This window comes from Stegostoma tigrinum, chromosome 46, assembly GCF_030684315.1.
Source record: "Stegostoma tigrinum isolate sSteTig4 chromosome 46, sSteTig4.hap1, whole genome shotgun sequence".
NCBI lineage: Eukaryota > Metazoa > Chordata > Chondrichthyes > Orectolobiformes > Stegostomatidae > Stegostoma > Stegostoma tigrinum.
Window position 1 is genome coordinate 4,589,934 of NC_081399.1, and position 27,356 is coordinate 4,617,289.

The following is a 27,356-nucleotide window of genomic DNA, read 5'->3' on the forward strand; positions in this document are numbered from 1 at the left end:
ACTCACCGGCGTTCTCTTACTCACTGGCACTCACCCACACATACACTCACTCAAACACCCACTCACTCCCTCTCTAAAGCCCAGTCACTGGAACTCTCATGCACTAATTGGCTCTGGTTTATTCATGCATTGACACATTCCTTCACTCACTCACTCATCACTGACACTCACATTGCTCACTTATTCACTCGCACCTTTTCACTGGCATTAACTCACCTTCACAATCACCATCCTGCTCACTCCCTCAATCAGCCCTTCACTCATCCACTCACTCCCACTGTCATCCACACACTCACTCACTAGTACACACTCACTCATTTACTAACTCACTCAGTCAGCCCTGACTTAACAACACTCACTCCCTGACACTCAAGCCCTCCCTCACTCACTCACAGGTCCTCATTCCCTCCCTCACTCATTCTCTCACTGATGCTAACTGACTGTCTCCCTCACTCCCTACTCACTGACACACACTCATGCCCTCACTAACTGGCACTTACTCCAACACTGGGGGAGTAATCGAGTTTAGATTTCTGTGGAATTTCAATGCGGTTTTGACCAAACTGGCACCACCTTCAGGTCAAACAGGCAACAGTGTAAGATAAAACAAAAGAATAAAATTCATCTGAGATGGCAAAACAGGGCAGGAAGACAGTGGCACAATGTTGTTTGTTTGATAGTTAAAGGAGGTCAAACAAGCAGTGCAGGAATCTCTTGAGTCTGTCTCAGTGAGATTGAATATCGCAGTCTGCATTGCTCACCATGAAAGACATTTACGCTATCGGTGCCCCACTGACAGAAAATAAAAATCCCCCTCCTCAACTTCATCTGAAATGGGAGACCCTGAGCTACAGTTTCTTATTTGAGGGCAAATCGTCTTCTTGGAATTAACCCTGTGAGATCCCAAAAAGATTGTTTAATGTTTGAATAGGATGGCCTCTAAACTCTAATGAATTCAGATGCTATTTAGCTATATTTCCACATAAAATAATCTCTTCTTCCCAATGATTATTCCAGCAAATCGTCTCTGAATTCCAGTGAATATAATCTTATCCTTCCCAAAGAAAGTAATCAAACCTGTGCTTAATAGTTTCAGTAATTCTATGGACGCTAGAATGCATTTTACTCACATTTAAAAGAAAGGGGACGGTGAGGAAAAGGAAATAAAATGAGGAAGCAGAAGATAGTGGATAAAATGCAAATATGAGAGATAAGAAAGTGATAGAGATAGCTAAGAAGGGGGTTGGGAAAATGTGTTTGGATGGGAATGGGGAAGGGATAGAAGATTATGTTAACCGAGAAAGAAAGTGAGAGAAAAAAGTCAGCATAATATTTCCGGAAGGAAAACAGAGCATGACTTCTGCACAGGAAGTGAAATTGAAAGAGAGAAGGTGACGCAGAGTTAAGCAATGAGAAGTAATCACGTTGTCCTTAATTTGAATCAAAACTAAGGACAACATCTGATGCGGTGTTCCAACATGTTTCATTTTGAAGAGTGAATAGGATACATTGCTCTTTTAGGCTTCCACTGCAGAGCAAATTTTGAAAGGTGAGTAGGTTAAGCCTAATAAAATTGAGGATCAGCGACATGTGTATGTGAGAGAGGGATCATAGTCAGACCAGACTGTTAAAGCGTAAAGTGACCCAGAACCCTGTGCTAATGAAAATACAGATGATATTTTTGCACATTGATGTTACTGGATCGCTCAAAAACACATTTCACACACTTGTTTCTTCATTTTAGAAAAAAGAGGAACCGTTTGCAAAGCTCAAGGTCGAGAACACACATCCAGTAAAGGTTCTTTATCAGGTTAAGCTAAGAACCACATTTTTCTCATGATTCTGTGTTTCACACATTGACCACATTCAACGCCAGTTACCGGCAAAACAGTGGACCTTGTTCTGGTGCAACCCTTATTTGGAAAAACAGACAGAAGAAATGATTGTTCAAAAGATAGATAGGATGCTTTAAACTGGACACCAAGATCTTAACACAAACAGCGGTTATGCATTGTTTGAAAGGAAATTGATTTAATCTCAGAAGGAATAAAGCAACCCAACCTGTTGATTCTAAGCAAAGACTGTCTCACTGAGAACACTGCAGTTGACTGGTTTCTTATCTGCAGATCTGAACCACAGCTCTCTTGCTGCCTAGAATAGCAGATGCTTCTTTAAAACAAGCTGTTTGCATTTAGCACAGGTAGTGGGCAACTTAAAATGCTCCAAATGTTTTGTAGGCAAATCGCTCTTTTGAAATATATTCCTTCTTTTGCACTCTCTAGATCTGTGTATAGTGCGCCTTCACAAGCAGCAATGAGATACTCCTCAAATCATAGAATTTACAGTTGCGTTGGTTTCAGGGATACATATTGAGGTTATGTTACTGTGAAAAACTCCTTGCTTGTCTTCAAATAGTGACCTTTAATACTCATCTAAAAGGGCAGACCGAGCCTTATTATATGACATTGTCTGAAAGATTGTGCCACTGACAGAACGTGTAAATACAACTCTATTTTCTGCCCAACTTCAGGAAGTGTAGCCGCAATGACCTGCGCCAAGTCACCCGAATGGTTAAGATGTTCGCCACATTGGGAGGCAATATTAAGAGGGGAAACGGAAAGGTGAGTGTATGTGATATTTCATCTCTGAAACTTATTCAACTCAAGCTGATGGCCTCGTGCTATGTATTCAAATGCCATGTAATATTTGGGGACCTGGGTTCAAGTCCCACTGTGGAATTTGTATTAAATTGTTTCTTTCAAAAATAACTCTGGAATTTAAAATCTGTTGTCTCCATTGTAAAATTTAAAACAAAAAAAATCCCCATTTGGTTCAATAATGCCCTCGAGGGAGGGAAACTGCCATCTTTATCTGTTCTGGCCGACATGTGCCTCCAGCCTCACAGCAACATGGTTCACTCCTACCTTCCCTTTCGATTTCCTGAGTCCTCTTGATTTTTAACACCAACATACAATCTCAAATCTAACTGACATGATTTTCAGGATGCATTTATTTCTGAGCTGTTTTTCCAATTGTCAGATGTTTAATATTTCCTGAGGCTCTAAATTTGTCTACATAGTCATACCTTCAACAATTCGCTCTTATATTCTACCTCGATGAATTAGGTATATTTGTCACTGACTAGACCAGCATTTATTGTCTATCACCAATTTCCCAGGGGGCTGTTAGGAGTCACATTTAATCAAAAAGTATTGTCCTTCCCTAAAGGGCATTAGTGAACCAGATGGGGTTAGTGTGGCAATCGACAATAATTTCAGTGTGAACTCTTAATTACAGGTGTTTTGTATTGAATTCAAATTCCACCATCTTCCATGGAATATTTCTTCCATATATAGGAGCGTTATCAGGTAAAACAAGACTCAAATCACAATCAAGAGTAAGAGGTGCCATCTTCAAGTTTAGAAATACAACAAAAGAGCTTATGTAGTGGATACTGAAGGCATGATCATGAAAGGAGATACTAAGGCAGGGAATATATTGGAATCCAGAGCCAACAGGCTACTGAGATCACTTTTTTTTTTGGTAACTGGAGGAATTTGCAGAGAGACAGAGAACCAATGTTCAAATGACGTTGAAATTAGACCAGAGATAATGGGAGCTGCAGATGCTGGAGAATCCGAGAAAACAAAGTGTCGAGCTGGATGAACACAGCAGGCCAAGCAGCATCCTAGGAGTGGGAAAGCTGATGTTTCGGGCCTAGGCCCTTCATCAGAAAGGGTCTAGGCCTGAAACGTCAGCTTTTGTGCTCCTGAGATGCTGCTTGGCCTGCTGTGTTCATCCAGCTCCACACTTTGTTATCTTGGAAATTAGATCACTTCAGATGAGGAGCTGTGCATCGAGAGGTCACCAGGTGAGGGTGTCAGCGAGGGCACAGTATGATCTGTCAACAGGCACTGCTGCAGTAAAAACTGGAATGTATCTTTCTCCTGGTTGTGGTTTTCTAATTTAGCATTTAGCATTCTTTCACATTAAACTATGCTCTGCTTTGACGTTTAGTTTTTAATTGTCACAGAGTAGAAGGTACATTTGGCTTGTTCGAACTGCATCACAAACTTACCCATTATATCCCACTGCAGCGACGCTGGGTCCTTCCTAATACGTTTTCTCCCACATCGTTTCGCATGGTCGGAAGCACAAGATCAATTGCATTCAATATTTCAGTCTGAGTCATTATTATAAGTTGCAAGTTTCTTAAACCCAATTAAACGTCCTTGTCAGTAACCAAAACAAAAGCTCAGCAAACCTGGCAGCTTCTGTGAGAGAAATTAGAGTTAACGTTTCAGGCCCAGTGACCTTCCTCAGAAAATCCTCGCGGCTTTTCGCCTTGCAATTTCTCACTCTTTATTTTTAGTCAGCTGTATTTCTGGAAGTTTAACTGAGTACATATTCTATAGCCAAGTACAAATTATGATTTGGTAAATCTGCTGTGCTCATATTCCTCGTTATATTTTCAACAACCTGCATTATGTTGCTACTATTTTCCTATTTACATATCGACAAAAACTATTACTTTTTTATGTATATATGTTCCAGTAACTCGAACCAAAAGAAAGAATGGAGGATTATAGAGATTTGAAACAAACAAAAACATAGAATGCTGGAGAAACTCAGCAGGTTTGGCAGCATTTGTGGAGAGGGAAACAGAATTAACATTTCCAATCCATTAACTGGTCAGATGTGATTAAGTCCAAAAGAATCGTCATTGGGCTCCCAGCATTAATTTTGTTTCTCTCTCCAAGGATCTTGCCAAGCTTACTGTGTTTCTCCAGCAATGTCCATTTTTGGTTCTTTCAAATCCCTTGCACTTTCTACTTTTGTTTGTTTAAGGCCCCCAACAGTTTCTGCTTTCGTTTGTTTCAGATCTCCAACAATTTCTAATTTTGTTTGTTCCAGATTTCTAGAAAGTTCTGTTTATTCCTATATCTTGTTTAACCTTAATCAATTCTCACTCTGCTATCTTTGACTGAACTCTGAAATACTCTATTTCTGAGGATCACTACTTTATTGGAACAACAAAATAAGTCACTTGCTTGAATCTCACGATGCCAGCCAATTCTCCGGATACTTTATTGAATGACCTGAAATTTATGAATGAGATACAATCAAGGTGAACTGTTTGATGATAATTTTGATAAATATAATTGTGGACTATCTTTTCCTACTTCCAAAATGGTGTTCTATCCACTTTGTGAACAATTTCTCAGTGTACTCCCATCGGCCACCCTTCACTCCTCACCATCTCTAGTGTCTTAGTGCAGGATCTGCCAAATAACACAGAATTCTGGGGCCCCAAATGTTGCAGAAAGTGCAGATGATTTATACATAAAGTGTACACCATTCTAGCGTGCCAATGTATATCATGATGGATTTTAATTTTGGATTCCCATTGTTGAAAACTTGTTCAATTCTTTGTCTATGTGAAAAAGCTTTTCAAGTGCAAATATTGCAAATTTTGATGTAAACTGTAGATGACACGTAAAGCAGGTGCTTGTAAAACAGATTGTAGCAGTTCTCAGGGTAGATCAAATGGTCAAGTGGAGCTTAATGAATAACAGTGCCAACGGGCTGATGTTGTATTGAATATGTGAGAGCTAAATCATACTTAGACATGGTAAATAGTGGAGAAATCCAGCAGGTTTGGGAGCATCTGTAGAGAATGAAAAATTAGATGAATGTTTTGGGCCCAACATTACCTCTTCTTGGGATTCACCTCATTAGATCTAGCATTTATGAACAATAATTATACTGAAATCAATATGCGAGGTTCTCGAAAAGTTTCTGTTCTTATCTCAGATTCCCAGCATTCACAATATTTCTATTTTGAAGTTCGCTGAATGGTACTGCTTTGATGGATCAAATTAATGGATAGATTCAACAATAGATCTCCCGTCAGATGTGTGCTTAACTTTGAAGGTGCAGTACAAGCTGATTGAAACAAAATAGGAGACGGGAGATTTGCATAGTAATGGTGAGAAAACATGCACATGGGCAGCACTGTGTCTCAGCGGTTAGCAATACTGCCTCACAGTATCAGTGATCCGGATTTGATTGCAGCATCAGGACACTGTCTGTGTGGAATTTGTAATTCTATTCATGTCGGCATAGGTTTCCTCCACAGTCCAAAGATAGGCAATGTTGGTGGATTGGCCATGCTAAATTGTTCATAGTGTCTAGGGATGTGTATATTAAGTGGATCAGGTAATGTGCAGCAGAGGCTTGGGTGGGGTGCTCTTCAAAGGATTGGTAAGTACTCGATGGTCCAGAAGGTTTTACTCTGCACTGTAGGAATTCTGAATAGTCTTCATTTTACTTGTTATGTCAGTCTATTTGAGGTCTTTATCACTTTCCATGTTCATATTGTTTCCAGGATCAATGAGTATCTGCGTTGCCTCAATAGATAATTGCCTCATACATAGAGACAAAAACAAGTTGAAAACAACAGAACCAGAATCTTAAAAGAATTCAGCTGTTCCAAGAGATCACTGCAAGAGACATCACTCCTGGAGAAATGCAACTCTTCATTTATGTAGCGTTGCTCCTTTCTCATTTTGAAAGTAAGTGTTTTCACTGTGTTGAACAAAAACGAAAAAAAATTAATTGCTGTGAGTTTCCAAAAGTCATTCATTTTCTGATGATATTAGAAACAAAGCATTCTCTTTCGTTCGCTTGTTATTTTTGTGTGTTTTGTGTATTATGTAAGTCTTGAAGTAGAGGAGATTGCTCAATTATTGCATGAGGAAATCTACAAAACTATTATGCCATTGTTTATAAAATATAGGAGAAGAATTAAGCCACTCTGGTCTTCAAGTATGTTCCGTCATTCACTCATGGCTAATAAGTTTCTCAATCCTATCCTGTTGCTCTCATTCAGAAATTTGATCCGCTTATTAATCAAAAGCAGATCTTTCTCTGTCTTAAATACATGCAATAAATTGCCCTCCACAGTCTTCTTTGGCAATCACTTCCACAGATTCACCATCCAATGGCTGAAAAATCTGCCCCTCAACTCTCAACTCATTTTGAAAGGATTGTCCCTTCACTCTGAGATAGTGCCTTCAGGTTCTAGTCTTTCCTTCTAGTTGAAATATCTTCTCCACGCCCACTCCATCCATTCTCTCAATATTCTCTAAGTTTCGAGCAGATGCACCCCCCTTCCATCCTTCTAAATATAGACTCAGACTCTCCAACCACTCCTCATATGACAAACCGTTCATCCTCAGAATCATTCTTGAAAACCTCCTTTAGACCCCCTCAAAGGCCAGTAGAATATTCCTTAGATACAGGGTCCAAAACTGCTCATAATATGCCTAATACAGTCTGACTAGAGCCTTCACCTCTGCAGCATTATAACTATCAAACAAATAAGCAGTAGTAAATATTCAATGAGATCAGCTCTGTCTATTAGAATCTAAGTAAGGTTATTCAAGCTCTCGAAACAGATATTGTAAGAGCAGGAAACTAAGCCATTCAGTCCATCATTGACTCTATTTCAGAAAGTATCTATTGGAACTAAGTCTTCGTTCTCCTGGGCTTGCTGTTAGCCATCCCTTTGTCTGTTGAACTGTCTTTAAGTCTCTCAGGGATCCATCTCCACCTATTCACTCACCCTAAACATCCCTGTCTTCAGCACACATACCACCTTTTCCCAGAAGAAACTCTGGAACTGAAACATTAACTCTGAGTTCTCAGCCCCCTCTCTCTTTTTTACAGATGCTGCCAGATCGGCTGAGTTTCTCCAGCGAGTTTCTTTTCCAACCATGGAAGTTAATCGCTTTCTCTACATCTGTTATCTGTCTGGGATGGGGGAGAGAGTGTTTGTATTTTGGTGATATTTTAGTATTTTAGTAGAGCATAATTGTGGAATGATGGGTGGGAAATGATCTTGAATGTTGAGTATAAGGTGGGAAAAGGTGGAGTTGGCAATTTTGTTCGGAAGATTAAAAAGGAAACATACTGTTTCAAAGACTGTAGACACTGAGCTTCAGAGGGATTTGTGCTTCCAGGTTCACCAATTACAAAAGGTTAATATACAGTTTGATAGATCAGTTGGGTAAACCAATAAAATAATGTCATGGCAATGCTAGCGAATTTGAATACTTAAGTCGGGAAGATTCGCTTCAGTTACAGAGCGCAAGGGTTTCACTGCATCTAGTTAATTTCTCTCCCTATTGAAGGAGGATGTAACTGTGTTGGGAGAATTCTACCGGAAGGTTGTCTAGACCAATACTTGTAAGATGCAGCTTATCTGATGAGGAACGCTGGGTTTGCGTCTGCTGAAGTTTATCAAATCAACTAAGCTCAGACGCAAGAAAGGAAGTTGTTCTATTTTGTAGGAGAATCTAAAACCACCGTCTCAAATTAAGGAGATGCTCACTTTAACAGAAAGGAGGATTTTTCTCGCATAATCTTTGGATATCACTTTCCCAATGTTGGGAGGAAACAGCAGCTTTAGAATAATTTCATGGTGGAAGTAAATTATAGAGCCATAAATGCATAGAATATGATCCTTCTGAATTGACTCGTCTGTCACACGTTTTCCTGAACTGACGTATCCCCCTTTGCTTGACTTTGGGTCACATCGCTCTAACTTTTTCTCATCCGTGTTCCTGTCCAAATGTCCGTTAAGTATTTTAAATGTGCCCGCCCCTACCACTTCCTCTGACAGCTCCTTCCACGTACACACAACGCTCTGTGTGGAACAGATTGCCCTCGGTAACTTCTCAGCATCTTACCTGTCTCACCTTAAACCCTTCCTCTCCCCTACCCCAGTGAAAAGACCATCAGACTGTAAATCTGATCATTCCAAGTCGTTCCTGGCCTGTTTTGATTCATATTCTACATTTCACACCTACAAAGTGGACCAATCACAAACGGCATCTCAAGTGATTCAACTGCGTTACCTGTGCCCCTCATGATTTTATAAAGATTGTTATGGCGCAAGCTGGTGAAAAGTCATGGGGTCGTATGAAATAATCAAACTATTTCATTGACTTCACAGTTCAAAACAGTCTAACTCTCGATCTTGATGACAATATCGTCCAACTGGACATGGCCCACGACTCAGCGGCTTATATGTTCACACAAAGCCCTGAGGCTGATCAGGCAGCATCCGCCTACATTAGGCAGGAATGGGCTCACAGAAAAGATTTCCTCGAAATTTGGGACCAGGCAGATAGACGCGTGAGGCAGCTCTCCAAGGTCCCACTTGGACTGCGAAAGGAACACATCATGGCGATTCACGCTTACACCCAAGAGTCAGCATTGTACAAGGAGTTTAATGCAGCGACCAGGCAGTATGGCACTAATGATACTGTCTATCAGCAGAAGTTCCATTTCAAAAGTTTCCATTACCTCCTCTCCATCGCCTTGGGCAAGTTAAAGAGGAAGACTCACAAAACATTCCGAGGTGTTCCCATAGAGCTGGGGGCAACGAAGGGGGCTTTTGTCCGGCTGGGACAGTTCTCATCCACATCTTTGGATCGGTCAGTTGCAATGGGATTCATGGCCGCAGATTCGAACAGAAGCACGTTGCTTGAGATAGAAACCAAGCTGGGTGTTCTCATCAGTCAATTTGCAGTCACACGCTCTGAATACGAAGTCCTGGTCCCACCCATTGAAGTTTTTGAGGTCATCGATGAGCCCAATGTTGGAGGGAACGAGGAAAATAACTTGGTCACAATTCAACTAGCTGTGAAAGGGTGCCAGGGAGCCTCAGTATCTGTCGACACCTCAAATGGTTCTTTCAGAGTGAAAAGGGTCAACGAAGCATCCCCCAACCATTGCACTTTGACGGACAGTGAGAATTTTTGCGAGGCCAGCAACAAATACACAGAGTCCTGCAGTGCAGATAACATTTAGGAATGATCATTGATACTTGCTCAGAGTTTGCTAACATTTGCTTGAGAATTTTAGAAAACCACGTGTTAATTGATAGGCTGGGTATGCCATTTTATTGTGGAGGAGTCATAGAGACATATAGCTAAGAAACCGACCCTTCAGTATAACTCGGCCATGCCATCCAGGTTTTCTAAGTTGAAACAAAACCAGAAATGTTTGGAAAAGCTTGGAGTGACTGGCAGCATCTGTGGACAGAAATCGGAGTTAACCTTTTGGGTCCAATGATCCTCCCTCAGAACTAATAACATCCAGGAAAAAGTTGGCTTTTATGCATAAGATAAAGTGAGAAACGCGATAAGGAGCAAATGATAGGTGGAGGTAGAACCCAAAGAGAGAAAAGAAACATTGGGCACACAACAGAGTGGATAATGATCTGACCAGCGAAATGATTCATGGGGACTCTGAGCGCTAACAGTCTCATTGGCCTGTGTTTGGCCCATGTCCTCTCAAACCGTTCCTATTCTTATATCCATCCAAACGTCTTTTAAATCTTGTAAATGTACCAGTCTACGCCCCTTCTGGCAACAAAAAATCGTGGGGGTGGTGTTGGGAATGAACTATGGATGCGGGAGATCAGAAACAAAGAGACACAGAACAAAAACAGGAATTGCCGGAAAAGCCCAGCAGGTTTGGAAGCATCTTTTTAGAAAAATCAGAGTTAATGCTTTGGGTCACGCGGCCCTTCTGCAGTACCCAGAACATTCTGAGGAAGGATCACTGGACCTGAACCATTAACTCTGATTTTCTTCACAAATGCTACCAGACCTGTTGAGTTTTTCCAGCAACTTCTGTTCTTATTCCTGATTTACAGCATCCACAGTTCTTCCATTTCTTTGAAAGAGAATCGGAAATTGTTTTTAAGTGCTGAGGCTCCTCAGTTTCCAATGATTTCTATTCACCCCACACAACACCCGTCATCAATCTCCAGGAGAGCCTGGCTATCTGAATTCCTGGTTGGATTGTCAGCGTTTAAAAAGAGATTGGAACTGGAGGAAGAGTGAGTCTTCATGATGTGAAGTTACTGTCATCGATGATGTGTGGAGGTTGGACTACAGGGAAGGGAAAGGTTGAGCGAGAACAGAAAGCAAAACAGTGTTACATTTCAAAGGAGTCAGTGTAAATCACTGGGCAAAATGGATTCCAAATACTTGAGACTTCCATTCCAGACCATCAGACCGTAAATCTGATCATTCCAAGTCTTTCCTGGCCTGTTTTGATTCATATTCTACATTTCACATCTACAAAGTGGACCAATCACAGACTGCATCTCAAGTGACTTTGGAGGAAAGTGGAACATTTCGCTCTTTCAAGACAATCTTTCTTGTTGTTGGAAATATAGTCAAAAATTTTACACCAAAAAATAACTGTTCAAACCCAACAGTTTTCCAATAGGAGGAAGATATTGTGCCAATTGGGTGATGTTTACCTTGATAAAAATCTGCATTCTTTCTGGAACCTAGATCCTGGAATCAGAGATTAAAACAGTGCAGTTTCAGGGACGGAAGACGGAACCATGAACCATGAGCTACAACACAAGGCTCCCTGATTGGTATTGGTTGTGACAGGTCAAATGCAGGGCCAGAAAGGAGAAAAAAATAAAAACGATGGCTGTTGACAGTGTAGAGGCAGCAGCTGGATGGTAGAAGAGAATGAACATGGCAGTAAACTGTGACAATCAAGGTACGGGGTAAATTCCTGAGTGAGATCAGTCTCAGTGGGGCTGACGGCAGTCAGAGCGGGACTGAGGTCACTCAAAATGGGACTGAGGACAGTCAGAGCGGGACTGAGATTACTCTGAGCATGACCAAGGACAATCAGTCATCAAAATGAGACTGAGGACGCTCATTGTCAAACTAGTGGCAGTCAGAGTGGTATGAGCTTATTCAGAAGGGGGCTGAGGTCAGTCAGGCTGAGACTAAGGCCGCCAGAGCGGGACTGATGACAGCCAGAGTGGGTCTGCGGTCAGTCAGAGCGGGACTGATGACAGCCAGAGGGGGCCTGAGATCAGTCAGGCTGAGACTGATGACAGCCAGAGTGGGTCTGCGGTCAATCAGAGTGGGACTGATGACAGCCAGAGTGGGCCTGCGGTCAGTCAGAGCGGGACTGATGACAGACGGAGTGGGCCTGCGGTCAGTCAGAGCGGGACTGATGACAGCCAGAGTGGGCCTGCGATCAGTCAGAGCAGGACTCATGACAGCCAGAGGGGGCCTGCGGCCAGTCAGAGCGGGACTGATGACAGTCAGAGTGGGCCTGCGGCCAGTCAGAGCGGGACTGATGACAGTCAGAGGGGGCCTGCGGCCAGTCAGAGCGGGACTGATGACAGTCAGAGGGGGCCTGCGGCCAGTCAGAGCGGGACTGATGACAGCCAGAGGGGGCCTGCGATCAGTCAGAGCAGGACTCATGACAGCCAGAGTGGGCCTGCGGTCAGTCAGAGCAGGACTCATGACAGCCAGAGTGGGCCTGCGGCCAGTCAGAGCAGGACTCATGACAGCCAGAGGGGGCCTGCGGCCAGTCAGAGCAGGACTCATGACAGCCAGAGTGGGCCTGCGGCCAGTCAGAGCAGGACTCATGACAGCCAGAGGGGGCCTGCGGCCAGTCAGAGCAGGACTCATGACAGCCAGAGGGGGCCTGCGATCAGTCAGAGCAGGACTCATGACAGCCAGAGTGGGCCTGAGGTCAGTCAGAGCAGGACTGATGACAGCCAGAGGGGGCCTGCGATCAGTCAGAGCAGGACTCATGACAGCCAGAGTGGGCCTGCGGTCAGTCAGAGCGGGACTGATGACAGTCAGAGTGGGCCTGCGGTCAGTCAGAGCGGGACTGATGACAGACGGAGTGGGCCTGCGGTCAGTCAGAGCGGGACTGATGACAGCCAGAGGGGGCCTGCGGTCAGTCAGAGCAGGACTCATGACAGCCAGAGTGGGCCTGTGGTCAGTCAGAGCGGGACTGATGACAGCCAGAGGGGGCCTGCGGTCAGTCAGAGCGGGACTGATGACAGCCAGAGGGGGCCTGCGGTCAGTCAGAGCAGGACTCATGACAGCCAGAGGGGGCCTGCGGTCAGTCAGAGCGGGACTGATGACAGTCAGAGTGGGCCTGCGGTCAGTCAGAGCAGGACTCATGACAGCCAGAGTGGGCCTGCGGTCAGTCAGAGCAGGACTCATGACAGCCAGAGGGGGCCTGCGGTCAGTCAGAGCAGGACTGATGACAGTCAGAGTGGGCCTGCGGTCAGTCAGAGCAGGACTCATGACAGCCAGAGTGGGCCTGCGGTCAGTCAGAGCAGGACTCATGACAGCCAGAGGGGGCCTGCGATCAGTCAGAGCAGGACTCATGACAGCCAGAGGGGGCCTGCGGTCAGTCAGAGCGGGACTGATGACAGCCAGAGTGGGCCTGAGGTCAGTCAGAGCAGGACTGATGACAGCCAGAGTGGGCCTGCGGTCAGTCAGAGCGGGACTCATGACAGCCAGAGTGGGCCTGCGGTCAGTCAGAGCAGGACTCATGACAGCCAGAGGGGGCCTGCGGCCAGTCAGAGCAGGACTCATGACAGCCAGAGTGGGCCTGCGGTCAGTCAGAGCAGGACTCATGACAGCCAGAGGGGGCCTGCGGTCAGTCAGAGCGGGACTGATGACAGTCAGAGGGGGCCTGCGGCCAGTCAGAGCGGGACTGATGACAGTCAGAGTGGGCCTGAGGTCAGTCAGAGCAGGACTGATGACAGCCAGAGTGGGCCTGAGGTCAGTCAGAGCGGGACTGATGACAGCCAGAGTGGGCCTGCGGTCAGTCAGAGCGGGACTGATGACAGCCAGAGTGGGCCTGCGGTCAGTCAGAGCGGGACTGATGACAGACGGAGTGGGCCTGCGGTCAGTCAGAGCGGGACTGATGACAGCCAGAGGGGGCCTGAGGTCAGTCAGAGCAGGACTCATGACAGCCAGAGGGGGCCTGCGGCCAGTCAGAGCAGGACTCATGACAGCCAGAGGGGGCCTGCGGTCAGTCAGAGCCACACTGATGACAGCCAGAGTGGGCCTGCGGTCAGTCAGAGCAGGACTCATGACAGCCAGAATGGGCCTGTGGTCAGTCAGAGCAGGACTCATGACAGCCAGAGGGGGCCTGCGGTCAGTCAGAGCAGGACTCATGACAGCCAGAGTGGGCCTGCGGTCAGTCAGAGCGGGACTCATGACAGCCAGAGTGGGCCTGCGGTCAGTCAGAGCGGGACTGATGACAGCCAGAGTGGGCCTGCGGTCAGTCAGAGCAGGACTCATGACAGCCAGAGGGGGCCTGCGGCCAGTCAGAGCAGGACTCATGACAGCCAGAGGGGGCCTGCGGTCAGTCAGAGCAGGACTCATGACAGCCAGAGTGGGCCTGCGGTCAGTCAGAGCAGGACTCATGACAGCCAGAGTGGGCCTGTGGTCAGTCAGAGCAGGACTCATGACAGTCAGAGTGGGCCTGCGATCAGTCAGAGCAGGACTCATGACAGCCAGAGGGGGCCTGCGGTCAGTCAGAGCGGGACTGATGACAGCCAGAGGGGGCCTGCGGTCAGTCAGAGCGGGACTGATGACAGCCAGAGTGGGCCTGCGGTCAGTCAGAGCAGGACTGATGACAGCCAGAGGGGGCCTGCGATCAGTCAGAGCAGGACTCATGACAGCCAGAGTGGGCCTGCGGTCAGTCAGAGCGGGACTGATGACAGCCAGAGTGGGCCTGCGGTCAGTCAGAGCAGGACTGATGACAGCCAGAGGGGGCCTGCGATCAGTCAGAGCAGGACTCATGACAGCCAGAGTGGGCCTGCGGTCAGTCAGAGCGGGACTGATGACAGCCAGAGTGGGCCTGCGGTCAGTCAGAGCAGGACTGATGACAGCCAGAGGGGGCCTGCGATCAGTCAGAGCAGGACTCATGACAGCCAGAGTGGGCCTGCGGTCAGTCAGAGCGGGACTGATGACAGCCAGAGGGGGCCTGCGGTCAGTCAGAGCGGGACTGATGACAGTCAGAGTGGGCCTGCGGCCAGTCAGAGCGGGACTGATGACAGCCAGAGTGGGCCTGAGGTCAGTCAGAGCAGGACTCATGACAGCCAGAGGGGGCCTGCGGTCAGTCAGAGCAGGACTCATGACAGCCAGAGTGGGCCTGCGGCCAGTCAGAGCGGGACTGATGACAGTCAGAGTGGGCCTGTGGTCAGTCAGAGCGGGACTGATGACAACCAGAGTGGGCCTGCGGTCAGTCTTTAAATTCCCTAGCAACAGCCGTGGCATTTGATTGGCTTTCACCAAATGTCTCTAAGGGTGTTCTGTATGGCTTTCGATCATAGAATCCTTATTGTGTGGAAGAATGGTATTTAGCCCATCGATTCCACACTGCATCCCATCCGGCCCCAATGCTGTAACCCTCCATTCTCTATTACAATTCCAATTAACCTTCACATCCCTGAACACTACGGGCAATTTAGCGAGTCCTATCAACTTAACCTGCACATCTTTGGACTGCGTGAGAAAACTGGAGCACCCAGAGGAAACCCCCACAGACACAGGAAGAATGTGCAAATTCCATGCAAGCAGCACCTCGCCACCCCGACCCCCCCACCCCCCCCCCCCCACACACACACACACACACACACACACACACACACACACACACACACACACAGGCTGGAATCGAAACCATTGTTCGGAAGAATACATTTTGAAATAGAGTCAATGATCAACCGAATTGCTTAGCTTCCTGCTCTTACAATATCTGCCCTGACTTAAATAGACTTGCTCCGAATCTAATAGGAGGAGCTAAGCTGGTTGAATGGTTGCCACCATTTGTTCCTGTAATAGATTTGTACTGCTGAGGCGAGATAAGGCTCTTTTCAAATTGCATTTGGAATGCTCTGAGCAGTTTTGGACCTCGTATCTAAGAGAGGTTGGATTCTTTTAAGATTCTGGTTCTATTGTTTACCCAGTTTTTTGTCTGTCTGTGCAAGGGAATTATCCATTGAGGCAACATATAAGCATAGCACTCAATGATCCTGAAACCAATATGAACAAGAACATGGAGAATAATCAGAACTTGGAATAGACAGTTGAAAGTTTAAAGAGAAAACTCATGTTTTTACTGACTGTGTAAAAGGTCCTTTCAGAATGTCTGCAGTGTGGGAAGATGCATTGTACCTTGACCCACCCTAATACAAAACCACAGCTAATCCATGTAGTCTGCACATCTTTAGATTTTGGGAGGAAATTAGATCATTCAGTGGAAACTCATGCAGACATGGGAAGAACTTGCAAACTCTGCACAGTCACTAGTCGCTGCGATCAAACTGGGGATTTGAGGCAGCAGCTCTAATGACTGAGTCAGTGCGATAATCACATGTTTTGCTTCTCATATTACACGCAAACCTCTGCTCTCCATTTTGTTTTAATCAGTCAGGCCTGCACATTCAAAAGTATGTGCACATCTAAAGGAAGATCTATCACAGAACCATACTGTATAGAAAAGACCTTTCAGTTCATCAGGTCTTTACTGCAAAATTAAAACCTGTGAGTTAATTCTATCCTTCAAAGCTTTGCCACTGAGCTCTGGAAGTAGCTAAAATGTTACAGATGCTGGAAATCTAAAATTAAAAAAAGTGCTGAGAACCTCTGTGAAGAGAGAAACACAGTTAATGTTTCGAGTTCAGCTTGTCACTTCCTCAGAACTGAAACAAACAAAAGCAGAAATTGCTAGCAATTAAAAATTGCTGAGGTAGTTCCCAAGAAGAATCAATGTTGGATCCAAAACATTCATTCTTTTTTCTATCTCCAAAGATGCTGCCAGACCTGATGGGTTTCTCCACCATTCGCTGTTCCTATGTACCATTCAGTTGTCACCCATTCCACACAACTTCAATCACTTGACACTGTTTTGCATTAAGTTCCAATAGGCCTCTCGAAGTGCCATGAAAGCTGTTAGTATCTTTTATACAAGTCTCCTGACTTATGTGTCACCTCTGTGCTTTTGAATTATTCCCCTACAAGTTCATGAAAACGATTTTCAATCATCACATGACCAGATGCCATTTACTGTAAGGATTTACACATTGGAAAGATTTATCAGACAGATAGAGAATTGAAGAATTTCGTTAAGATGGAACTCCAAAGCTAAAAAAAAACCCACATGATATACATTGCCATTGAGAGAACTGTGTATAGTTTACATATAAATCATCAGCATTTTCAGCCGCATTTGGGATTGTGGGATTCTTTGTTAATTCGTAGATCCTGTGGTAAGACACATAGGTGGTGAGGGCTGATGGTGTTGGTGCATGGAGATATTGGTCATAAATTGGAAAAGGAAATTACGTTTATTCAAATTGTCATCAAACAGTGATTGATCTCCGGTTATATCTCATCGATAAGCTCCAGGCCATCGAATAAAATTTAAGTGAATTGCATGACTGTATGAGATAAAAGCAAGTGTCTTGTTATATTATGCCAATAAAGGCACCAAACCTCAAAACCAGAGCATTTCTCAGTTCAGTTAAAGAGAGCAGGTCAAGAATTGACCAAGAGTAAACAAGCTATAGGAATTAACAGAACTGGTTGGAAATCTGAAACAAAGAAAAATAGAAATTGTTGCAGATCTGAAACAAACAGAAGGAAAAAGTACTGGAAGTACAAAAGAACCAGAAAGAGAAATTGCCGGAGAAACACAGCAGGCCTGTGAGGATCCTTGGAGAAGGGAACAAAGTCAATTATTTGAGTCCACTGACCCTTCTTCAGCACTTAATCATTTCTCACCGATCAACGGACTGGAAAAAATAACTCTGTTTCTCTTTCCACAACTGCTGCCAAACCTGCTGAGCTTCCCCAGCATTCTGAATTGTTGCTTGTTCCAGATCTCCACCATCCTCAGTTTTTTGAGAGATAGTAGGAACTGCAGGTGCTGGCAAATCTGAGATAACAAGGTGTGGGGCTGGGTGAACACAGCTTTCCTGCTCCTCTGATGCTGCTTGGCCTGTTGTATTTGTCCAGCTCTACACCTTGTTATCCTCAGATCTTTGTTTTGATTTAAGATACAGATACTTTTGAACATTAGAAAAAAAATTATGAAGGTTTTTAGATATGTAAATTGGAAGATATTACCAAAATAGCATAGGCTGTTGAACATGCAATGGAAAATATGAAATAGGAGATTCACTGAAGCATACGTTGCATCTGGCTGTAGAATAGAGCTTTTTCAGTCAAGCTTTTTGAAGAGGCAGGGTGATGGCATGGTGATATTATTGCTGGACTGTTAAAGCAGAGACCCAGATAATTATCTTGACACCTCAGTTCAAATCCTGCCATGGCAGATGCTGGAGTTTGAATTCAATCAAATATCTGAAATTAAGCATCCAATAATGGCTATGAACCTATGTCAGAAAAAACCCATTTGGCTCACGAATGCCCTTTAGGGAAGGAAACTGTCATCCTTACCTGGTCTGGCCTACATGTGACTCTAGGCCCCTCGCAATGTGGTTGACTCTTAACTGCCCTGTGGTCAACATGGGGTGGGCAATGAACATTGCCTGGTCACTGACACCCTCATCCCATGAATGCTTGTTTTAAAACAATCACCAAAAGATAAATAGTGAGAAGCCACAAAACAAAGTGCCACAAAGATTGGGTTTAAAAAAATTGCAATTTATATTAATTGCTTAGGTTGAAATGCTGACGCGATGGATCTAGTGTTGCTGACCATATGAAATCATGTGGGAAAATATATTCGGAATAAGCCAATGTCGCAGTAGTGGGATATAACAGACAGGCTTGTCAATACAGTGTGAAGGCATTCACTGTGTGGGCATTACAAACTAAACATCAAAGCAAAGCATAGTTTAATATGATATAACGCTAAATGTGCAGACACACAGCCAAGGGATTACAATGGCTCAAGGAGACGGCTCACCAGCAACCTCTCAAGGGGCATCAAAATAAGAGCAATGATTGCTGGTGCAGCCAGAAACACCCACATCCCTACATAAATTATGCATATATTTTTAAGTTTGATCTGGTTTCCTTCTATACGAATTACACACGAAGGAAAAGAAAAATATATATTTCAACTTTTTGTTGCAGCAGCTCCTGTTGACTGATCATCCTCCATGCTCGTTGGTTCCCTCATCTAGCGACCTCCAGGCACACGTGTGGGCACATTTCTCCAGTCATCAAAAGAAGTGATTTCAGTGCTCTTTCAGTTGTGGATTCCTAGTGATCCACCGCATTATTATCCCCGCATTCATGTTCATCCCTTCAATATCCACTCCCTAAGGTTTATTGTCGATCTGTTAACGTGAAGATTAGTCTATTCTTTACTGTGAACAGTGGTCTAATTCTATCTGATAAGGCTCCTGTATATTGGCTTTGAAGGTTTAGTGGCTTGAACTCTCCTGTGAATCTCTGTCTAATGGTAATATCTAGTCTCTTGATCCAGAGTCTACAGTAATCCCCTTGTAGTTTGGGTTCATTTTCCACCATGGAAGATGGCAGAATTTGAATTCAAGAATAAAAAAATACAGACTGAAGAGTCTACTGTGAACTCATTGTCGATTGTCAGGAAAACCCCATTTGGTTCACTAGTGTATCTTAGGAAGGAAACTATTGTCTGGTCTGCATGTGATCCACAGCAATGTATTTGACTCCTATCTGCCCCCTGGGCAATTGATGATGAGCAACAAATGCTGATCTAACCAATGACAACTACGGCTAATTAATATAAATTGAAGATAAAAGTGATTTTCTGAACGGATGGCTATTTGGACATGCTTCGAGCATCACGACACAGTAAATGTAGGAGGACAGGAAGAGCAGCTCAGAAATATAAATATCATGCAAGACAGATTTAAGGTGATATGTCAGTGTTAAAGGTCAAGAGGACTCGGGAAATCCAAAGGCAGGTAAGGTGTGAGTCTAGAGGCACATGTAAGCCAAACCAGGGCAAGATGGTGGCTTCCCTCCCAAAAGGGCCTCCGTTAACTGGATGGGCTTTCTCATTCATTTGACCGTTGAGACATCAGACTCTGATTTCCAGGCTTTCTCTTTTTCTGAAAGAGCGCATTCAATTTCCAAAAGTGGGATTTGAGCCCAGGTCCCCACACATTACATGAATACAGCAAGCCATAATAGCACTTGGCCATCATTTTCAGAGTTGGGTCAGCATCAGAGATGAAACACTACATCTACTCACCACTCCATTTCCCTACCCAACATTGTCTCCTTAAAGTAACGGTGATGCATGCAATTGGGCAAGCGACTGTACACATCTTAACCATGCTCAGTGTTCTGGTGCAGTCTTTACCTTGAAATGGCACTTTCTGAAGGGCAGCAGAAAATAGGAGCTGCATTTAGATGTCCTGTAGGGGGCACAATCTTTGAGCTGATATCAGAAAATAAGTCTCAGGATCTGTTCTTTCAGTTGAGCATTCAATGTCACCACCAATATTGTGAAGACAGGTAAGGAATTCCTCACAGTACTGTAGCCTGACTATGTAGCCCTGAAACCAACCAACTGAAAGTTACTGCAGAGATAATAGGAACTGCAGATGCTGGAGAATCTGAGATAACAAGGTGTGGAGCTGGATGAACACAGCAGGACAAGCAGCATCAGAGGGGCAGGAAGGCTGACGTTTTGGGCCTAGACCCTACCTCAGAAGGGACTTCATTTTCTGAAGAAGGGTCCAGGCCCGAAACGTCAGCCTTCCTGCTCCTCCGATGCTACCTGGCCTGCTGTTTTCATCCAGCTCTACACCTTGTTATCAACTGAGAGATACATGAATTGTGGATTATCTCATTGATGCTTGTGAATATTTTCTGTAGACAGATTGAGTGTTGAGGGCTATAAGCTGTAAAAAGAATGAATATATTTCCAAGGACCAATTTTTCTCTGAAGCTTTTGGAACATTTAAGATTGTTCACTATTTGCAGTAAATGCAAACCGTTTCTTGCTTTCAAGAAGCGTCTGCTGGTCAAGATAGTAAGAGAGCTGTGGTACAGATCTAAAGATAATAAACTAGATGACTGGAAAGTTTTCAGTGAAAATGTTTCTACATTCTTTGCTTAGAATCAAAAGATTGCATTTTTTTTAAACTTGGGAGTTAACATCAGTTTATTTATAAACTGCGCGTACCCTCTGCTCCTGTCAGAATCCTGGTGATCCACTTTACAGCATCCTGTCTATCTTTTGAACAATCATGTCTCCTGTGTGCTTTGCTAAATAAACATTGCACGATAACAAGGGTGACACCTTTGCTGGTAGGTGGTGCTGGCTGTGGTCAATGTGTGAAGCTCAGAATCAGAGGAACAAGGCAGTTCTTGGTCTAATGCACAAGAAGAATTTTGACAGGATGTGTCTTCCCATCAGTGTACTTTACAAAACGTTTTGCCCTTTCTGAAATGGAGAACAATGCGTGAAATCTATTTACTGCATGATCCATTAACATCAAAGTGCAAAAATATCAACAGTATTTTAATTGACTTGGAGTTGTGGATCTGTTCCTGCTTTAATATTCTGTTATGAATCTGAGACCCCTCCCTCACACACATTTTGCTGATCCACAATTTGATGAGGCCCAATCTACTCATTTTACAAACTTTGCTCAACAGTAGAAGCCAAAATGAATAGGGTAGCTTATTCACTTGCTACAATAAAACATGTTGGAACAACATATCAGTCGCTGGTTGTAGCTTCAATTCAAATTAAGGGCAACATGATTATGCCTTCTTGCTTAACTTTGTGTCGCCTTCTCTCGTTCTTCTTACTTTCTCCGCAAGTGCCATGCTCTGTTTTCCTTCCTGAAACCTAATTCTATATTTTCTTCTCTATGTCCTCAGTTGCCATTGTCATCTCTCACCTCTTATCTCCCACCCAACCACACTTTCCCATCGTAGCTTTCTCCGTCACTTCCTTGTTTCTCATTTTTGCATTCTCCCTCACTCTGAAGCTTCCTCCCTTTAAATTTCTTGGCCTCACCACTGCACTGCCCCCAAATGTATCTTAAATGCTTTCTTATGTCCCTATAATCACAAAAACTATTGTGCGCTATTATATTTGAGAATGTATAGGATTAACTTCACTGCAGTTCAGAGAATACATACATGACTGATCCCTGGTAAGGCGTGAATATTTTAACAGGAAAATACAGCTAAATCTCATCTGAAGCCATTAGAAGAGTGGTGATCTTATTCAAATATACAGCAATGTCAGGGTATCTAACAAGGTGCATTCCAAGAAGATGCTTCTTACCAAATAAGTTATCATTCAGGGTCTCCCATTTCAGATGAAGGGTGTGGAGGTGAGTTCATTTTCTGCCACTGTGTCAACAGTCGCATTAATATCTTTCTTGGTGGGCAGTGTGGACAGTGATATTCGATCTCATTGACACAAGAGATTCCTGCGCTGTATCATTGAGTTACCTCAACTGCATGTTTTATTTTGAGCAATCAACCCGTGCCTCTGGCCTTCCTGAATTGCCATTCTTTTGCCATCCGAGGTTAATTTTCTTCCTTTTTTTATCTTATTCGCTGTCTCTTTCACCTGCAGGTCAAAGCCCCATCAAAATTCCACACAAATCAGAACTCCTCTCTCCCTCCACCATATCTGCATTCCTGCCTTCAGCTACAAACATTCAATTTCTGAACTCACGAGCATAAGGATCTGGGAGCAATAGCAGATCGGTAATGTACAGTAGTTTTTTTTTGAAGCAAGGGTTCAAGGTTCGAGTCCCTGATCAGGTGATGCTTTAAGAGGAGGTGATGGTCTAGTGGTATTCTCACTTGGCTGTTAATTCAGTGACCCAGTTAATCTACTGGGGACTCAGATTCAAATCCCGCCATGGCACAGGGTGCAATTTGAATCCAATGTAAAGTGTGGAATTAAAAGTCTAAAGATGACTATTGATTGCTGTGAGTCCTTTGGGGAAGGAAACTACAATCCTTACCTGGTCTGGTCTGCATATGACTCTAGATCCACGACAATGTGGTTCATGCTCAGCTTCTGGGCACCTTTGGATAGGAAATGAATGCTACATGTCCTATCGATGAATTAAACAAATCGTGTGAACCCACAGCATATATCCTATAAGGGGCTCGTGCCATGATAATGCGGTGCAGTCATCTAAAGTTCAAGGTTAAAATAGTATCAGAGATAATGGGAACTGCAGATGCTGGAGCTCTCTGATGAAGGGTCTAGGCCCGAAACGTCAGCTTTTGTGCTCCTGAGATGCTGCTTGGCCTGCTGTGTTCATCCAGCCTCACATTTTATTATTAAAGTTCAAGGTTAATGCTTTTAGAATGGAGGTCTCCATGGCAGATGGTAAAAATTGCAAATTCAAATAAATGAAACACTCATCTAAAGTGGCTACTGGGTGCATTAAAAGAAAATAAACTCATGCTGCACTTATTCTATTTGGGGATGGAAAGCTGTCATCCTTATCTGTTCTGCCTACATGTGAATCCAGATTTATTGCAATGTGTCTCAGTCTTAGCTGCTCGTTGCGCAAGAAATACTGACCTAGACAAAAACACCAACATCACAGGATTGAAGTAAAAATAAACATCCAAGTGACAGTCCTGAACGTAGCATTCAGATGATTACATAAAGATTCATACACTTTTGCACTTCTAGCCCAGCCTGCTCTATACCAGTCACTGCCCCAATCTGCTCCGGTCCCATTTCCAGCACTTGGCCTGTAGCCTTGGCAGTTTAAGTGATCATTTAAATATTTTGTGAATAGTGTGATAGCTCCTGCCATTGCCACCTTTTCAAGGAGAGCATTCCAGACAGCCCTCACCTTCTGGGCACAAATACCTTGCAAACTATCCTTTACCATCCTTCCATTTACCTTGAATCAATGTCCTGTAGTTATTGATTATTCGGTGGAAAGAGGTGAAATGTTTCTTCCTATGGATACCCCTCATAAGACTCAACCAGTTGCCCCTCAAGCCCTTTCCAGTCTGAGGGAAACAGCAACTTCTGCACCCTGGGCGGACTCTGTTTAGAGCTGAAATGCTCCATCTCAGGCAACATCATAGTGAATTTCTTCTATACCAACTCAAATACAATCAAATCCTTCCGACACTGGGATGAATAGACCAGCACACAGTATTAGGAGATGGGATATCATGTTGCAGGACGTTAGTGTGGCCATGTTAACGATACTGCATACAATTCTGCTCACTTTCTACGTGAAGGATGTGGTTAGACTTGAGATGGTGCAGATAAGATTCATAACATGTTGCTAAGTTTAGAGAGTTTGAGCTGTAGGGAGCTTTGGGGCAGAGGTCTGGCTTTGCAGACAGGAGGAGGACTTGCAAACTTCACACAGATAGTCATCAAGGGTGTAATCGAACCTGAGTCCCTGGTACTATGACGCAGCAGCGCTAACCACTGAATTGCACTTGTCACTTCTTACTTGCGCACTTTTGCTCTGTTTTGCTCACTCCATTGACCTCATCCATACTTCTCATCTCTGTTGGCTCTCTCTCTCTCTCTGTCTCTCTATTTCTCTCTCAGTCTCTCTTGCCCTCTCTACTTGCTTGCCCTTTCTCTCTCATTCTCTCATGCTCTCTCTCTTGCTCCCTCTATCTTTCTCTCACACTTCCACCCTCTCTCGCCCTCTTGCTCAGTCTCTCAGTTGTTCTCTCTCTTACCCTCTCACACAGACTCGCTGCCTTGGTCTTGATCTCAATCATACTGTCTTTCTCGCTTTTTTTTTCTCATTCACTCTTTCCCTTGCATACTCTCTCTCAGTGTCTCTCACTTTCTCTCTCTCAATCACCAATCACACTTTCTCTCTCTTTCTCACTCCACCTTTTGCTCTCTTGCTCACTTCCTACTTTGGTCTGTCACTGTCTCTTTCATGCCCTGACTTACTCTCCCTCTTTCTCACCTACTCGCTCTGTCTCTTGCTCTCTTGCACTCTCACTCACTGTCTCGTTCACTCACTTACTCGCTCAATCTTTCTCTCTCCCTCGCTCACTCTCTTGCTCATGCTCTCTCTGCTCACCTTCCCTCTAATCTGCTCACTCCCTCTCAAATGTTCACTCTTCTTGCTGTGTTGCTTCCTTATTGTCACTCTTTCTCGCTCTCTCCCACTCATTCTGTCCATCGCACACCCTTTCTCGATCTCTTTCTCTCTGTTTGGCTTACTGTCTCCCTCTGTCTCTCATAACCTGTTCCTTCCCTTTCTCTCGGTCAGCCATTTACACTGTCTGGCTTTCTCAGATAACAAGGTGTTGAACTGGATGAACACAGCAGGCCAAGCAGCATCATAAGAGCAGGAAAGCTTGACATTTCAGGCCTAGAATCTTTCTCACTCTCTTTCTTGCTCATCAATTGTCTCACTCACACTCTCTCTTGCTTGCTCTCTCTCGTTCTGTCTCTCGTTTGGTTGTTCTAGCTCTCCTGCTCGTTCTGTTTCTCCCTGAATACTCTCTCTCTCTCTTGCAGACTATCTCTCGAGCATTGGGTGTCTCATTATCTCTCTCTCCTCCCTCTCTCGCTTTCACACACTATCTTTTGCTCTCACCCTTGCTCGCTTCTTCTCTCATTCTCTCTCACTGTCTCTCTCTCTCTCTGCGCTCTGTGTCTCTCTTGCCGTCTCCCTTACTTTCTGATGTTCTCAGAAGATTGCTTTTGGAATATTCCTTCTCAATAAGCAGAGAATACATAGAAGTTGAATATTTGTAAGGCAGAGGTAAATAAATTTGAGATAAGCAAGGAATTGAAAGGGTCTCCATCCACGAACAGATTATGCAGTGATGAGCTCAGCCATGAACATAGTGAGCAGGGGAGCTAAGAGGAGTACTTCTGCTACCAGATCTGTGCTCATTTGGTCATCGGCACTTGTGTTCTTAAGTACAGGTAGAGGCACGCACTAGTACAGATATTCACCGAAATATGCATCAATAAAATAATTATGGGTTATTTTTCAAACACAAGGACAGAAAGGACACTGAGTGAGATGCATGAGTGCAGTTAAGCATAAGTATGACAGTAATAGTGTTGCGGGTAAGTTACCAAAAGCTGCCTTTAATTCAGTGACTTATGTAGAAATCTCACAGACAGCCAAACACTGAAACAAGGATTTCAGCTTTATTGTATGTAGCAGCAAAAAACAGTTCCCTTCATGTCAGCAAATTTGGACTCACAATTCAACTTAGCTATTTCCCAGTTATTGGTGGGATATAACTAAGATTTCATCCAAAACCACCTGTCTCTTGATAGGTCCAGGGTTTGATTCTTGTACAGCATTGCCCTCCAGCGTTCTGCTGCTGTTGAATTCTTGCAGAATTTTTTTATTTTGTTCAGCTCATGGTGTGACATTATTTGTGACATTTCCAAGGTCACGAATTCTGTCGCTTGCTTACTTAGCCGGAGTGAATGTCAGTTGTTCTCACACTAATTTCTGTTCCTTGTCACAGTCAGTGTTAGTTTTTGGTTCGAAAAACTGTCTGCCCTGCCATTAACTCCATAGATTCTTCTTCGGGGCAATTATTTAGCACCGTGGCAAGTTTTCAAGCAGTTTCTTTATGTAATTTGAACCTCTTTCTTTCCCAGATGGTGAATTGTTTTAACTTCCTCTTCCTTTTATCTCTGGGGACAATATATTCCAGAAAGAGTTATTGCTGATTCTTTTAATCCATGAACAACTATTAAATTCTGAAACCTGCATTGTCATCATTACCAATGTTAGAATCTGATTCCTGCAGTGGCGAATGAAGCCATTCGGCCCAACCCTCTGAAAGGCATCCGAAGCCATTCCCCCAGCCTATCCGGCCAAACCCCTGAAAGTTGAGCGAGACGATGATTGTAAAATTGGAACAGGAATAATGCATGTACTTTACTTTCATCTGTGTGGCCCTGTAAGTCCTGATATACGTAAGGTGGAAAAATTGATTAAATGTGTCCTTTTCAGAAATGCTCAAATTATTAACTATCAAACAATTATTGAGAGCATGATGGTTATTTGAATGACTGTTTGTGGGGAGTTTGCACGTTCTCCATGGGTCTGCGTGGGTTTCCTCCGGGTGCTCCAATTTCCTCCCACCATCCAAAGATGTGCAGGTTAAAAGGATTGACCATGGCCAATGCACCTAGCCTGCACATTCCTGGACACTGCGGGGAAATTTAGCATGGTCAATCCAGACCCATGGAGAACGTGCAAACTCCCCACAAACAGTCATCCAAATAACCATCATGCTCTCAATAATTGTTTGATAGTTAATAATGTGAGCATTTCTGAAAAGGACACATTTAATCAATTTTTCCACCTTACATATATCAGGACTTACAGGGCCACACAGATGAAAGTAAAGTACATGCATTATTCCTGTTCCAATTTTACAGTCATCATCTCGCTCAACTTTCAGGGCAATACAGTGAAACATCAGAGTCAACTTGCCTTGTATAAAAGTTAAGTAAAGCTTGGCAATTAACTGACAATCATCATATAAATGGTC

At 44.0% G+C, this 27,356-nt stretch overlaps 1 long non-coding RNA gene across 2 annotated transcripts in view; it reads left to right on the top strand.

Annotated features, from left to right (window-relative positions):
* The first annotated feature begins 1,390 nt into the window (after positions 1-1,390).
* LOC125449625 (uncharacterized) overlaps positions 1,391-27,356 on the top strand; it is a 71,100-nt gene continuing 45,134 nt past the window's right edge. Inside the window, exons 1-4 of one of the 2 annotated variants that reach the window (XR_009443452.1) lie at positions 1,391-1,549; positions 2,531-2,621; positions 6,389-6,575; positions 22,438-22,571. This is a non-coding gene — a long non-coding RNA (uncharacterized LOC125449625). The remainder of the gene's footprint in view (positions 1,550-2,530; positions 2,622-6,388; positions 6,576-22,437; positions 22,572-27,356) is intronic. The other variant, XR_007246940.1, reaches the window with a different exon arrangement.